The following is a 14,660-nucleotide window of genomic DNA, read 5'->3' on the forward strand; positions in this document are numbered from 1 at the left end:
AATGCCAGCATGAGATAATAGTCAGGATGCTGGATCATTAGTATGAACCTAAGAGGTCTGCTTACCTTTGCCCTTTCAAAAAGCCTCCAGCCTGCAGGGATAAGTATAGTGTGTATGTGCTGCCCTGAGTGCAGAATGAGCAGGCGGGGGGGGGGGGGGGGGTTGGTTGGTGGCTGGAGGCCCTGCCTTTACTTTATTTAACCTTTCTGACCAGGTTTCTAATAAAATTGTGGTAGGCCAATTGCCAATGGTGGCTTCCAGCTGCTGACTTTCTCCACATGCTGGAGAGCCTGTGAGGAGGAGTGAAGAAGGTTAAAATGTGCCTGTTAGCTAACAGTCCATCCAGTGTGTTCTGTGGATGAAGGGTTCACAGCTGAAGCTTGTGCAGCGGAACAACTGAGTACATGTCTAGGGAAAGGGTTTTATGGTGTTCTTCAGAGAAGCGGGGAGCAGTGAATTTCCAACATCCTAAACACAAGTAGAATGGAAGCAAGACAAGAATTATCCCACTAAGGTTGATTAGAGACGTCCCTTTCTTCCTCTCTGACTCCAAAGTAGATCCTACAAGCATCCCCGCATAAGACGGCCAAGGTGAACTGGGGCGGACTCAAACTGTCTCATCAACGCGCGCTCCTTACATATTATTATAACTCCTTTGAATTGGGTCGCAATCAGCATTTTTTCCCCCCAGTGTGCCGGGATGCAGAGCAGGAAGCACCCGTGTGTGCATCTCTTAGGAGATGAGTGAATTTGTTAGAGGGGGTCTTTTCTGGCCTGGTGGATGGATGCTGGGGAGTGACGTCACCCGCCCCCTCCTCCGTGTGTGTGTGTGTGTGTGTGTGTGTGTGTGTTGCGCCTCCTTCACCCACCTCTCCTGCCCGCCCCTCCTTCGTCCAGCTCTCCGTCCCTTTCAGTGGGTCAGTGGTCCAGATTCAGGGATTCGCCTGCGGGCGCAGCGGGCCTGGCTCTCCCTGCGCCGGGGCGCACCCACACTCACACTCTCGCGCTGGCAACGCGCACACACAATCTCCCAGCGCTGGGGCACCGCGATTCCGTGGGATCCCCAGCACGGTTACGAGGATTTTAGAAATCACTCAGACAAGGAAACAAAGAAAGAAGCTTTCCAATCACTTTCCTGAGCTTTTTCATTTAAATTCCCCAACAAATCATCTCGCCTCTAACCATAACCACCAGGTTCACGCCAGGTCCAAGGACTGGACTGGACTGGCCATCCCACCTCCTGGCTCTTGACTCCGCTCGGGCCGGTCTCCAGGCTTCGCTTCGCCCCATCTCCCCTGCTTTCCTTCTTTCCCCCCGGCCTCAGTTTCTGGTTACCTCTCGAGTGCTCTTCACTTTTGGGGGGAAGAAGAGAAGAAGGGGAGGGAGGCGCTGAGGGGGGCAGCCGAGTTGCTATTTGTGGCCAAAGAATCCTCTTTAAAAGAAGCAGCAGCAGGAAGGAGAAAACGAGAGAAGCGGAGGGGGGAGAGGAGACCCGGCCCCGGACCCCCTAGCCGCGAGCAGCGGAGCATCGAGGAGCGGGAGGAGGAGGAAGAGCAGGAGGAGGAGGGAGGCAGACACAGCGGCGGCGGGAGCAGCCTGCGAAGCGAGCGCAGGGCGAGCAGGAGCGGGAGGAGGAGAAACCGCCGCGGAAGCCTCCGGCTCAGAAGGGCCAGGAGGACGGCCCGAGAGGAGGAGGAGGAGGAGGCGGAGGAGGAGGAGGAGAAGGGGGTAGGGGTGGAAGGAGGGCGGGGGGACGCGCTCCTCTGGATGCTGGATTTGGGGTTTTTGGACTCACTCGCTGACTCTCCTCCACTTCCTCGCTCTGGACTGGGCTGGCCATTCGAGGGCCGGGCGGCGGCAGCGACTGGGGGGACTCCCGCGGCGGCGGCCGCAGCTCCGCGGGATTAAATTGGCCGCCCAGAGGCGGCTGCTTAGGCAGGCTCGGGCTGCGCGGCCGTGGCGGGGCGCGAAGGCGCTGGGGAAAAGTGCCGGTGGCGGCGCGGGAGGCGGTGGCGGTGGTTGCCCAGAGCCAACATGACCAGGTAAGTCCCCGAGTGACTCGGTCCGCCCCCCTTTGCCCTCCCCTCCCTAAGCCCGGGGCTTGCCCTGAGCTCGGCTCCCGGGCCAAGGCGCCTCCCGGGCCGGAGCTTCCCACTCCCGCGTCCGCGAGCCCAGCGCCCCGACACCGGAGCGCACACAGTTTGCTCTTCTGAACCTCCTTGGGCAGAGGGTCCTCCTCCTCCCTTCCACGGTTCGCTTGTGGTTTAAAACCTCAGACCAAGGAAGAGTGGCAATTCTAGAGAATGAGGGTGTTTGTGTATGTTTATTTGTCCGACCCCCGCTCTCTCCTCCTAGGGTGGGTAGAGTATTGGGGAAATGGAGGAGCTCTGGGGCAGTCGGACCCTACCCAGGGATTCTGCCTCTGCATGTATCTATATCTATCTATCTATCTATCTATCTATCTTCTTCTTCTTTTCTCTTCTTCTTCTTCTTTTTCTTCTTCTTCTTCTTTTTTAAGAGGCTGTGATTACTGTTTTAAGGAGGGCTGGTTATGGTGAGGGGGCGAATTCTTTTTCTTTCTTTCCTCTGAACTAGTTGGGGGAAGGAGAAATAGCAGGAATCCAAGTCTACACGGCTGCCATAGAGGAGGGGGATTGTTTTGGAGACCTTTCCATGGCAGAACCAAAGATCCTAGTTCTGCTACGGGAATCTGCTGTTCTTACTCATTCCGAGGGTAGGGAACAGAGAATTTATAATGAAAAATCCAAGTTGTAGGAAACAATTTTAAAAGAAAGCCACAAGAAACCAAAGGTTCTTGGCTTCTCTATCGATTTACTGTAGCTTTTATGTAGGCAGGTAGAAAACTTAGATTGTTTATCTATTAGGTTGATTTTCATTTAAAACATTAACAAATGAAGTCAGTTTTCTTATGCTTAAAAAAAAATCTTGAACACTAAAGTGTAAGCTGAGCTTTCATTAATTGGGTGTTCTAGGATTCTGAATAGTAGTTCAATTCTCCAAAACCCAGACTATCACATCTACTAGTATTGTTTCCAGCTCGCCTCCCAGTACACGACTTGCCAAATGTCTCTGTTTTCTAAAATTCTTAGAGTGATCCCCCAAGACCAAGCTACAGTTGTGACTTAAGCACCCAAGAATATTCCTGAGGGATCACTCTTCCTGTATTTTCTCTTAAAGTCCCCCCCCCGCCCCGTTTTAGATGCCTGTAGACACAGTGACAGTGACTTAACGGAGCTTAGCACACTCATTTTGAACCTCAGAGACTAGTAACTGCTTGTGACTTGAGAGAGATTTGCTCTTGGACTTCCAGAGCTACAGACATGGACCTTTCCCTTTGATGTGTTCTTTCCAACCATCCTGTAATAACACACATATGGGGAGTTGGTCCAGCCGTTCATACTTTTGACTCTTTTGGCTATTCTGTCTGTTTGAAAGTGTACACACCCACGACTCAACTTGAGTAAAACCAAGGTGATGTACCAAGACTTGAAATATCCTGATATTAAGGAATATTTAGATGATACCGACCTAAAGATTGTGTTATGTTGGTAATATGATGATATCCAGAACAATGCTTAGTATATATTATGCTTGTTTTGAAAGCATATTCTATTATTTGTCACAGATAGATATTATTTTATTGATTTAGTAAAGAAAATGAATTTTCCATGCTAGATGTCCAACTTCTTGAAATAGACATCCTAAATGGACATGGAAGGAAAATTTCTCCACCTCCCACCTCCCATAATTATGTACTGTACTTTGCTTTTCAATGGAGCTAGCAATTCTGTGACAGATTTTTAAAATTCACCCTCATGCTATCAGCTATTATTGTACTTTCAAAGTGTGAAATTGACAAGCTGGTCAGTTTCATGAATTCAGCTGTCAGATTGTGTCCAGTTAAAAATTGCTAAAAGCTGTAAATGTGCCTGCCTGGAATTTTCTTTTGTAAAGGAAAGACAGCAAGAGGATGAGGATTAAGGGGTGTTATTAATTGTACATCTTTTAAAATAGGGGCACTCCAATGTGAGTTTTTATCACTGGCTGTTGTTGGAAAATACGTGTCGATTTCTAATATTTTAAAAGTGGCCTTCAGTTTGTATCAATATTTCATTTAAAATAGTGAGCACTTTACTTAGAAATTATCTGTTCTTAAACCCTTCATTATAATAAGTATAATAAGAATGAAATTCAAAAAGAAAAACTGTCTCTCAAATATATTTTAATATATTTGAGTAATATATCACTTTTTTTGTAATGACATGTAAAGAGGTGGATGTTAAATATTTTATTGTGGAGGTTATGTAACCCAAATTCTTCTTGGACCAGTGCAGTGATAGTTACTAAAGTAATGAAATGCGAAGATCTTCTTTAATATATATATATTTTGGTAGGTAACCATGAAAGTAAAACCGATTAAAGTATTAAATACAGTGACTTGATTTGCCTTTTAAGAATGACATTTATGTAAAGCCAGAATATCTTCAAGTGGAGAACTGAGAATCGGAATCCCCTCATGTGCTGCTGTTCGCTGAGCCACTAGGGGCCTCTATTACTGTTCTTATATCCAGGAGATACCCTCCTATGGCAGATGCAAACCCTTCCTAGAGAGACATTAAAAAAAAAAAAAAAAAAAGTAGGCAGTCCCCTAAGTTTTTCTTTTGTTTTTAACCTATTAACTCATGCTCTAGTGTTAGTCATGGACATTGATTGAAGAGTTTTTCAAGAACATTATTTATAGAGCTTCTGAAACTATGATGGTGTAAAGTGATTTTTTTCACATAAAATGTGAAACAAAAGAAGTATTTGTGTAAATTCATATGTGATCCCAGATTCTCAGTGTATGCCAAGGATAAACAAGTAGGAACATTAAGAACTTTTTTTTATTGGACTGATAAGGATGTTATTTGCATAATGTAGGGTTAAAAGATAAATGAAGCAGAATTACTTTAAGGAAAATGTAGTCATAGATTGATGGTGTGATTAAACTTGCTTTGTAAGTGCTGTGCAAGTTAGTATGGAAGGAGAATCTGAGGCTCAGTCCAGTTTAGTCAGCACTTGAGGGACCTGGACTGAAGATGCACTATACATTTTTAAGTGTCAGTTTCACAAATTTGAAATCGACCAGCTGTGGCAATCTTGATGGACATTAGGCAATAAGGTCAAGTATACTTACACTGTTCCTTTGTTGATTTTCAGTTTTTCAAACTGACAAGGGTGACTGTTGGTAAAAGAGCACGCTACCGGCATTTGCATATTGGATTTCCTTCAGATCCAGCTTGATTTATCAAGCCATGAAACAATTCTATTTTTTAAAAAAGATGCTATGGATAAATGGGAATTCATTAACACAATCCCATATGAAAAGGGCCATTTCAGGAAAGATGGATTTCTCAAGGTGATTTTGCTTTAAAACCACCCAGTTTCAGCAGTGTAGTTGGGTAGTCTGAGAGGTAAAGTATGTGTGTGCTCTAACTTGTGATCCTGAGAGCTCAAACTTTTACACTAACATCTTTAAATCTGTGCACTTAACCTTTGCTCAAGGGTACCCTTTTACTTGCCTCAAAGTTCCTGGTTATCTCACAAATGAACTTTACCTTTGACATAGTGTGCTCAACTGAGTGGATACAGAGTATACCTTTAGGATTGGTATTACAAGATATATGAAGTGCTAAATATACAGCTGTAAGTATTCAGTTTTCCAGAGTACTCACAGAATGTATTATTTTTTCCCTATTTCCTTAAAGGGACAGTAGTTTTTGGCTGAAAAGTTTAGTGTGAGAAAATAAGTTCTATTTTAAGCCAGGTCTAACTCTGGGTGTCTTATTGCTTATTGGAGTTATTTACCTTTTCTTTGTACTGTTTGGTTTCTTTGAAAAATTCATTTTGGAAAGCTACTTACTTGTGATGGCACAAACACAACATGCAGCCTGAAGCAAAGTCAATGTTTAAAAACATTTCTTTTTATATTACTAATGATTTGCCAAGAAAGAGCAAAGAGAGGAGTTATTCTTTCTGTGCCCTACAGGATTGAGGATTCCCATATAACACATCATCTAAGATATCTGGTAACATGTAAGAAGATTGCTTAGAAGGGATTTTTCAGTGAATTTTATTCCAACAAACATCACTTTTTTAAGCTTCTGTAATTTTATAGCACAGTGACATTTCCAGCAAAGGATCCATTTGTTTGGGGATATGTTTTCTATATGGATAATCTCATTTTCTTGTGATTAGTACTTGAAAACACTTTCGAAATTTGATGCTTGGCTTGCATTTGTTTTGACAATTGAAGTGTCCAACTTCCTCCCCCATTTTTCAAATAAAAATGTGTTTCAGCTCTTTCACAGTTAAGTCCTTTAAAAAGATAGCTGAGAGAATATATGGCTTGTGCTTCCTGATTGTTCATTATATGAAATTATAGCCTCAGATGTAAAAGTTCAGCATTTTGTTTGCGTCATAAGTCTTTGGGAGGTCAGAGAGCGAATACTTGTATGTTACAGCCGTCTCTGACCTAATGCAACCTAAATAATAAAGTCATGCCAGTGGCACTAGACTGAAGCATTAATGAAGCAGAATTGTTACAAGAAGCATTTCAGGAAATCACATTTAGGTCCTCTGCCCCTTGTTTCCCCTTTAATAAATTGCCCACTTAGCTTTCATGTGATCAACAGTCAGTTTGCATTTTCTTCTTTTAACATTTAATCATTAAATATTTTAAGGCTTAGACATTAATTTAAGTTTTATATTCACATGTTCTCAAAATAATGTGTTGGGGGAAAAATGACTAAAATCATGCCAGTAATGTCCTGCCTTCTCCCTTTCCAGATAATCCATTCAGTATCTTTCTGTTCATTATTTTTTCTTTGGTACTGATACGTATGATTGGATCATGTCAATACTTGTCAGTTTGTCTATTGCTTTTTACAAATTACAGAAAAAATAGAGCAAAACTGAACTTTTTATTCACTTTTCAACATGTACTGTCCCTCAAATCAAGTTCCTATGTGTCATAGTTGAGTAAATTAAATGAAAGAATTGACAATTTGGGAAGCTAAGACAACTGATTTTGTCTATAAGCCAGCAGATCAGGTGTACCAGTAGAAAAGTAATGTTGAGACAACTTAGATGATCCTTATTCCCCACCTGCAGTAAGCAAGCCTTGCTTTCCTTTGCAAATGACTGTTCTTAGCTGCCAGGTTTTTTCTTTGGCTCCTTCTGCATCTGTAACAAAGTACAAAAGCAAAAGCAGCCATCTGAAGCTACGCTTTCTCCAAATTCTTTGGATTTTCACTGACCAGAAACCCTGTTTAACTCTGACATTCTGATAACAATGTCAGGAGCATTGTGACCTTCACCGCAGTGCTATTTACTGGATTTAAGCTGTGTAACTCCTGTCAGTTTCATGAAATTGATTGAATTTATAAATTCTTAATTGTCTTTTTTTTAACAGCCTTTGGGCTATATTCCTTAATGCAGCAGTGGCTAACTAAATTGAGATTGTGAATTACATTGAAGGAACAGCACTTCTCCATATCATTTAGGGATTAGGAGATATTGTACTTTCAGATACATAAAATGATCATCTGTAATCATTGGGTCAGAAGGGATAAGAGACTTCTCTTGTACGCTTCAGTAAATCAATTTCTCTTATTAATAAAAATTTTTGTGTTAGTTCTGATCTTATAAATAATTGAAAATTAGTTCTTGTTTCATTTTATTTAATCCTATTAGTATATAAAGGTAATGCTAACGATTATAAAATCTCAACTGACTTCCTTCCTTCCATCCTCCCCTCTTCTTTCCTTCTCTTCTCCTTTTCCTCCTGCTCCTTCTTTTGCTGCAGTGAAAAGAACATAAATTTGATGCAAGCAGAACTGAATTTATACATTAGTATTGTCACTTATATGTGGAATCTTGGGGGAAGTTATATAACATTTCAGTGTCTCGGTTTCATTATCTGTAAAGTGGAGAAAATAACCATAGATACAATGAAGACCCAGTTAGATAATAGGAATTTATCTTATTTTTCATTATCAAAATCCTGGATTTAAGAGTTATGTAAGGAACATGTTGTATTCGTTAATGCTAGTTTCTCTGATAGAATTCTGCTGTCTTTAGCTACCTGCTGTAAATTATTGCTACCTGACTTAAAAATTAGGACTTGTTGGTTATGGACGTTTTGTTCAGTTTTCACTGTTGTGTACCTGCTATCATTACCACACATGCTAGAACTGCAGTTTCTTTCCAGCATGTTGATTGAAGTCTGTGCACATCAGTACATCATGGGACACTATCTCAGAAAGCTTTTAAAGCAAAAGCTAGAAATGATTTTACCTTAAGTACACAAAGAGAGCATTTTGTTTTAAAGTAAAAAAAAATGTATTAATAGATTCTTGCTGATATTTGATGTGGAGCTGCGGTCTGGGGGAAGAAGTGTTTAGAAAAGTACTTAATTAAAATAGTGAACCAAAAGAATTACCATTTTTTTCTTTAATGGTAGTGCATCTTAGAAAGCTCCTTAGCTCTTTGCCTAGTGCAGCTGTCCTTCCCTGAAAGATCAGGTTTCAAGAGCAATGATGGATGGTGGGTGCCTGTAGCCAGTTGTGGGGTTTGTTCTGAGGTCAAATGTATTGATGGAGGATAGGAATTTACTGCCTTCTGTCTCTCCCTAAGATCTGCCAGTACAATTACACAGAGAAAAATTAGACTAGACACATCAAATGCTGATCCAGTGTCCCATTATAGGTCAAAAAGACATTTGTTTTCCATGTTTAAAATATTTTTTTTCTTCCATTCCCCCTTCCTCATGTTCTATCCCAACTGAAAGGACTTTTTGAGCGTGTGCACTAATGGTTTACTGCAAGTAGACCCTAGCATCTCTGTAAAAACAAATCAAACTACTTGCAATAGTAGCTTAGTTGAAATTTTATTAAAGGGTTTTAAGAAAGAAACAAAATATGCCTACCCATTTTCATAGTTCTGTTTGAAACAGTTCAGTGTGTTTTTTAGGTACATGGTTTTATACTTTATTTTAAAGGGATCTATCAAGATTATCTGGCTTGTTGGGAATAATAATAGTCTATTGGAAATGATGTAAATATTGTGAATCTACTTAATGACCAATGAATGATTTTCACTTTTTTCCTAGGTGGAAAAATTGTAGTATTTTTAAAGGAATAAATTGTGGGAAATATCTTCCACTGGAAACATCCCATGGATGGTAGCTATTCTCTCTGAGCTCTTTCTTTGGCACTTTTTTCATCAACATTCTTTCCTCTTAATCTGATGTTTTGGCCCCTGCGTCTCCATTTTGTCATTTTTTCTGTGGCCCTCATCAGGTCATCATTTATCCCGTCTTCTGTGATATTCCTGTCCACCTCTCACAGAAGCAATGATTTCTGGTAGTTGACCTTCAAAATAAATCTCCTAACTTCTTAATGAACTTCCAGACCTGATTTTTTTTTTTTTTTTACCTGCTTGTTAGATAGTTGATATCTCACACTCTACATTTTGTAAACCTAAAACACTATCTACACATCCATACACAGATTGACCTTTTTTTTTTTTCTTGGTAGCTCATCATCTGATTTAGTTCTACACTAGAAACTTGGGTGTCACCTTTGTCTTCTCCCTTCCTTTCATTCTTGTCCCCATTCAATTTTGCAGGTTTGATTCCTGTAATCCCTTTCAACTGTGTCCCTTTGCCATATTGTTGACACATTCAACACACCATTCCTAGCTGCCTAGGCGGTCTCTATGCTCTCACACTTCTCTTAATTCTTCCTGAAAACTTTCATTTTTCTGAAATGCCAACCTTCTCAAGTCTGCATACCCATGTAACGAATCCTCAGTACAGCAGTCCAAGCACTTTACAATTGAACAAGCACCCTCCCTTATAGAACTCCAGGTACGCCCCCTCCAGCAGCATCCAGAGTCCCTGCCATCAGGGAGAAGACTGCTCCCAGCGAGTCCAGTGCGGACAGTACCGTTTCTGGAATCCCCTTTCTCTACCAGCTGTTCTAACTTGCATCCCTTGAAGTCCTTCTAATTATTCTCCCATTTCCTAATTTTCAGCTCAAGTACTGTGCCCTCTTCTTTGAATTTAGTTGGAGTTGAATTTAATTGAAATCATGAATGTGAAGAATACTTGTTCATTTGAAACCTCTTATGATGCTTGGGACACATATAGGTAAAAACCAAATTTCTGTTAATTTTTCTGATATTAGAAGTACAGTAGCAGTGATCGATGGGCCAATTCATATGAGTACCTACTATGTGCCAGGCATTTGACATGGCACATTTTTTTCAGTACCACATTTAATCTCTATAGTAACTGTGTGTAAGTTTGATGGTTTTGTTATCACCAGTTTATTTAGGAGGAAACTGATTCGTTGAAAGGTTAAGTGACTCGCCCAAGGTTACACAGCAAGAAATAGTGAAGAAGGAACTTAAAGCCACGGTTTTAAGTCCAGCAATATTATAGTCCCAACTCTCATGCACTCCAGTCTTAACCCTCAATATATGCTTATGTCTGACAGGATTCTTAAAATTTATTTCACATGCACCAGGGAAATAAAGCCAGTATGGTGCTTTCTTGATCCAAACTCAGGAAGAATCTTAGGTGTTAATATAGGTTGTCCTTCCCTCATTTCCAATGAATCTGTTCTGCTCCTTTCTCTGACCAGAGGCATTATTTTTTTTTTTTTTCCTATACTTAGATTTGGGCTAGATGGTCTTTTTATGGTAGTCACCTTCCAACTCCAGAATTATGTGCTTTTCAGGCCAGTGACACAACAGCCTGAGCTCTGGAGCAGAAGTGGGTAAATGACATATTTTCACTAAAAATAGTTTTTAAAAATCACAGAGGCTGGCATTTTCAAAACTGCCCAACAGGTAAGGAATCAAAGAATTTATTTATTTTTTATTTTTTATAGACATATAATGTATTTTTATCCCCAGGGGGACAGGTCTGTGAATCGCCAGGTTTACACACTTCACAGCATTCACCATAGCACATACCCTCCCCAATGTCCATAACCCCCTGCCCCTCTCCCAACTCAAAGCATTTTTATAAAGAGAAATATGGATTTAGCCGGACTATCTGAGGAGCAGCTTCCCATTAAAGAAATGAAATTATACCAAGTGATGTATCTATGCATTCTATTTATTGGCAGCCTGCCCTACCCAGTTGTATCTGGGCAGTTTAGTCAATTATAATGTCTCTTCTAAAATACTCTATTTTCATTGCATACCTGTTAATTTCATTATCAATAACAGATGGATGATTTGATAGGCTTTTCTCCATTTAATCTATTTTGTGAAGGTTTAACTTTTTTTTTTTTTCTTTTTTGGGGAAGGTTCTGAGGTCTAATTCTGGGTTAATTATGATTTTATAAGTCATACAATAAAGGATTTACATTTGTTTGATGATTTGGAAAATTATTTTTTCTCTGGCAGCAAGGCACCCTGAAGTTTTAAATCAGACATGGTACATAAAATAAAGTTACATGGAAAATGCTCTGGTCTTTTATGGCTCTTTTAGAATGTCAACAGTTAAGTGTTCTTTGCCCAGGCTTCTAATGGACTTCTTACAATCATACACTGTCTTGTTTAACCATGTTTTCCTATGAGTTTATCTGTAAATGGAACCTCTGAGAAGCCTGGAGAAGGGTATCCTACCTTCTCTGGGTAATGTGTAGTGAGGCCAGTTACAATCTTAATAAATTTGTTTTGATGATAACAGTTATAGATTAAGAATGACAAGTTCCATAAATATTGTTATGCATATTCAGGTACTACCAGAGAAATGATTCCCTAAATGCATTTGAGTCTCATTTTACTGTTATTTAGACTCAACTTGATCTGATTTATTTTTACTGAAAAAAATTAGGAAATCTATAATTTAAATTTTGATTTAAAATTTGTCACTTAAAATCTATTTTCTCTAAAAATTGTCACTTCGAATCTGTTATCCCAAGTATACCAAAATGAATATTAACTTCCTTTCAACCAAATTACACACTATCTTCTGATATGTTCTCCGACATCTGTTGGCAAGGTCCCCATCATCTTTTGCCTGGTTTGCAGCCTCTCTGTGTTCAGTTGAGAACACACTATTGTTGCTTCTCTGCTCTGTGGCCAGTGTAATCTTTAAGCAACTTGGAGTTTCTCCTCCAAATATTCTGGTGGTCCCACATTTCCTTGAAATATGGCTTGAAATAGGCAACAAAAGTCACCTGGCCTTTGGGGACTTTACCTTTGCCTTGCCTCTTGCTACCTTGTCATTCTTGTGTTCATTTTCTCTGTTCCCTTCATCCCACCCTCAATGCATGTACAGTCCAGCAACATTAAATTATTTGCTGTTTCTAAGATGCACTACTCTGACTTTTCCATCTTTAATTTTGGGCATGTCCTCTCTCTTTCATGTGTAAAGTCCTTTCCCCTTCCATTTTTTCCCAAGTCACCTCTTCCATTACCTCTTCCTCTTCTATCTTGGCTGACAACTCTTCCAGGAAGACTTCCCACTCTCCCAAGACTGGATACCCTTTATGCACTAAACAAGCACTGAATAAATTTGGCAGTTAATGTATATCATAATGTATTGCAATTGCTTATCTATGGTCTGAAGAATTTCAAATTCTTTGAAGCTGAAACCCATGTCTTCTTCCCAGTGGGATCTCTAGTACCTAGCCCATGACCTTGCTCAGTGTAGTCATAATATTGGCACATAGCTGTTAAGTATTCCATGAACAGATCAAGTGTGAGCAGAAAAATCAGGGATGGATTAGTTCATGGCCCAAATCTTATAACCCATATGTTTAATATTTAACTGTACAGTTTATGGTCTTATTATCAGTTGTTCTTTAGTAATTAATTTTTACTTTACTTGAGCTAAGTTTCACTTACCTAGTTCTCTACCAAACCATGGCAAAGCCAAATCTGAGTATACTGTGTGTATCTACTCATATGTCACCAGACAAGACAAATCTGCCTTTACATCTGGCTGGGGTAGGAATTCCCAGATGCACTTAATTCTGACACATGGTCATTATTGAACCAAAAGCCATTGCCTGGCATGATTGTAGCTTGTATTTGTTTTCATTTTAAAGGGCTTCATCCAGGCTGCCAAATGTACAACAGGTGCCTTCATTTTATACTTGCCAATCTGTTGTTATTCAAATGACCGCCGGAACAGAGACTAATGGTATCTAATAAAATTGATCTCAGTTCTGGCAAGCCAGGCTCACAAGAGCACAAGGGGTAGGAAGTGCAGTGTGGAAATATGCTGGTGCTGAGTGTGCCTGGTGAAGCATACAGTTTTTAGGAGGTGACATATGTCTCAACATAGGCCCCTTGATTATGTGGAGCCATGGAAATTTTCCACAGCCTAGTGTTCCTTAAACATGAGGATTTGTAACATCGAATCTTATTTTTGATGGACTTGCTGGGTGGCACGTGGACTGGACTGGTCGTGCCAGCTTATGGATGGATGGTTATGCCATGTCTGTAAGGCACACTTAGGTCATCTTTTCATGCCAGAGAGCTGGCAGGTATGATGGCTTTTACTTCCTGTCATCAGAAATTTACCTTACTGACATCATAAATTCTCTGCAAAATCTGACTATTAACAGAGTTAACCAGGAGAGGAATGTGTCAGTTTGCAAGTAGGAGCTCGTGTTTGGACATTTTCATTCAGACTGTGTATATAATTTCTTGGGTTCTTCTCATGTTGTATAGGAAGTTGGCCCCTGGAAACCTTTGCCACTAAGGGAAATAAACTTTTGATGACTGGCCATCAAGTTAAAAGCATAAGTGTTGGCAAATGTTAGAATCAGTTCTCACAAGGACATGAGATTGCTTTTTTTTTTTTGCAAGGATTTTAGAGACCTCATTTTACTATCTATCCACTCTCCCATTTATGTATTCATTCTTTAAAGTGCCACACATTAGACTCCCTTAAATGCAAGGAATTGTGGGAATATACAGATGAACAAAACACTGCCAAGTATAATTTGCATGGACAAATAGACTGAGATCTAGATTCTTAAGATTTTGAGAAATGTGTGCTACATAAAATCCGTTTCCTATTGGAGAGCTTTGTGTTGTCATGTGGAAAAAAGCTACTCAAGTTCCATTATGATACTGGAAATTATGGACTCACTAAACAGTAGTAATAACCGCTACTAGAATAAGAGAGAGCGGCTATAGCCTTAGCTACCTAGCCACACGTCACTTAGCTCCACAGTTAATTGAGCTCATCTAAATTCTTGTGACCTAGCATATAGAATAGTTCTTAGGTTAGGATTTGGCTATTATTGGACCATCCTTTTGTATTATTTATACCCATCCTACTTGAAAAAGGATTTGTGGCAGCTATTAAATCATATGCTTCATTATCCTTAATAAATCACCTTGGTAGAGCAGACAATGGATTATTGTACAGATGGTTAGTTTCTATGAGAAATTTTTAAAAATATGCAACTTCTTAGCCTCATTCTGACTGATATTTTATTTCAAAGCATTTTTTAAATGATAGTGCCCTTAATGGGGTATGCTGAACTAGACACTTAGTGAGTGGTGCTCGTCCTAAAAAAGAAAATAATAAATAAATATATATGTAAAAGTAACAAAAATAT

At 40.0% G+C, this 14,660-nt stretch overlaps 1 protein-coding gene across 46 annotated transcripts in view; it reads left to right on the forward strand.

Moving 5' to 3' along the window:
• The window catches only part of PTPRD (protein tyrosine phosphatase receptor type D), a 2,277,302-nt gene that overhangs the window by 1,745,858 nt on the left and 516,784 nt on the right, over nt 1–14,660 (forward strand). The window contains exon 1 of one of the 46 annotated variants that reach the window (XM_004779168.3): nt 931–2,042. The exons of the other annotated variants lie outside the window; for them this stretch is intronic. The gene's annotated coding sequence lies outside the window, so the exon portion shown is untranslated. Of the gene's footprint in view, nt 1–930; nt 2,043–14,660 lie in introns of those variants that run through there. 46 annotated transcript variants of the gene reach the window in all.

The sequence above is a fragment of the Mustela putorius genome, unplaced genomic scaffold (assembly GCF_011764305.1).
Source record: "Mustela putorius furo isolate JIRA1106 unplaced genomic scaffold, ASM1176430v1.1 tig00003944_pilon_pilon_pilon, whole genome shotgun sequence".
In the NCBI taxonomy this organism is placed as follows: Eukaryota; Metazoa; Chordata; class Mammalia; order Carnivora; family Mustelidae; genus Mustela; species Mustela putorius.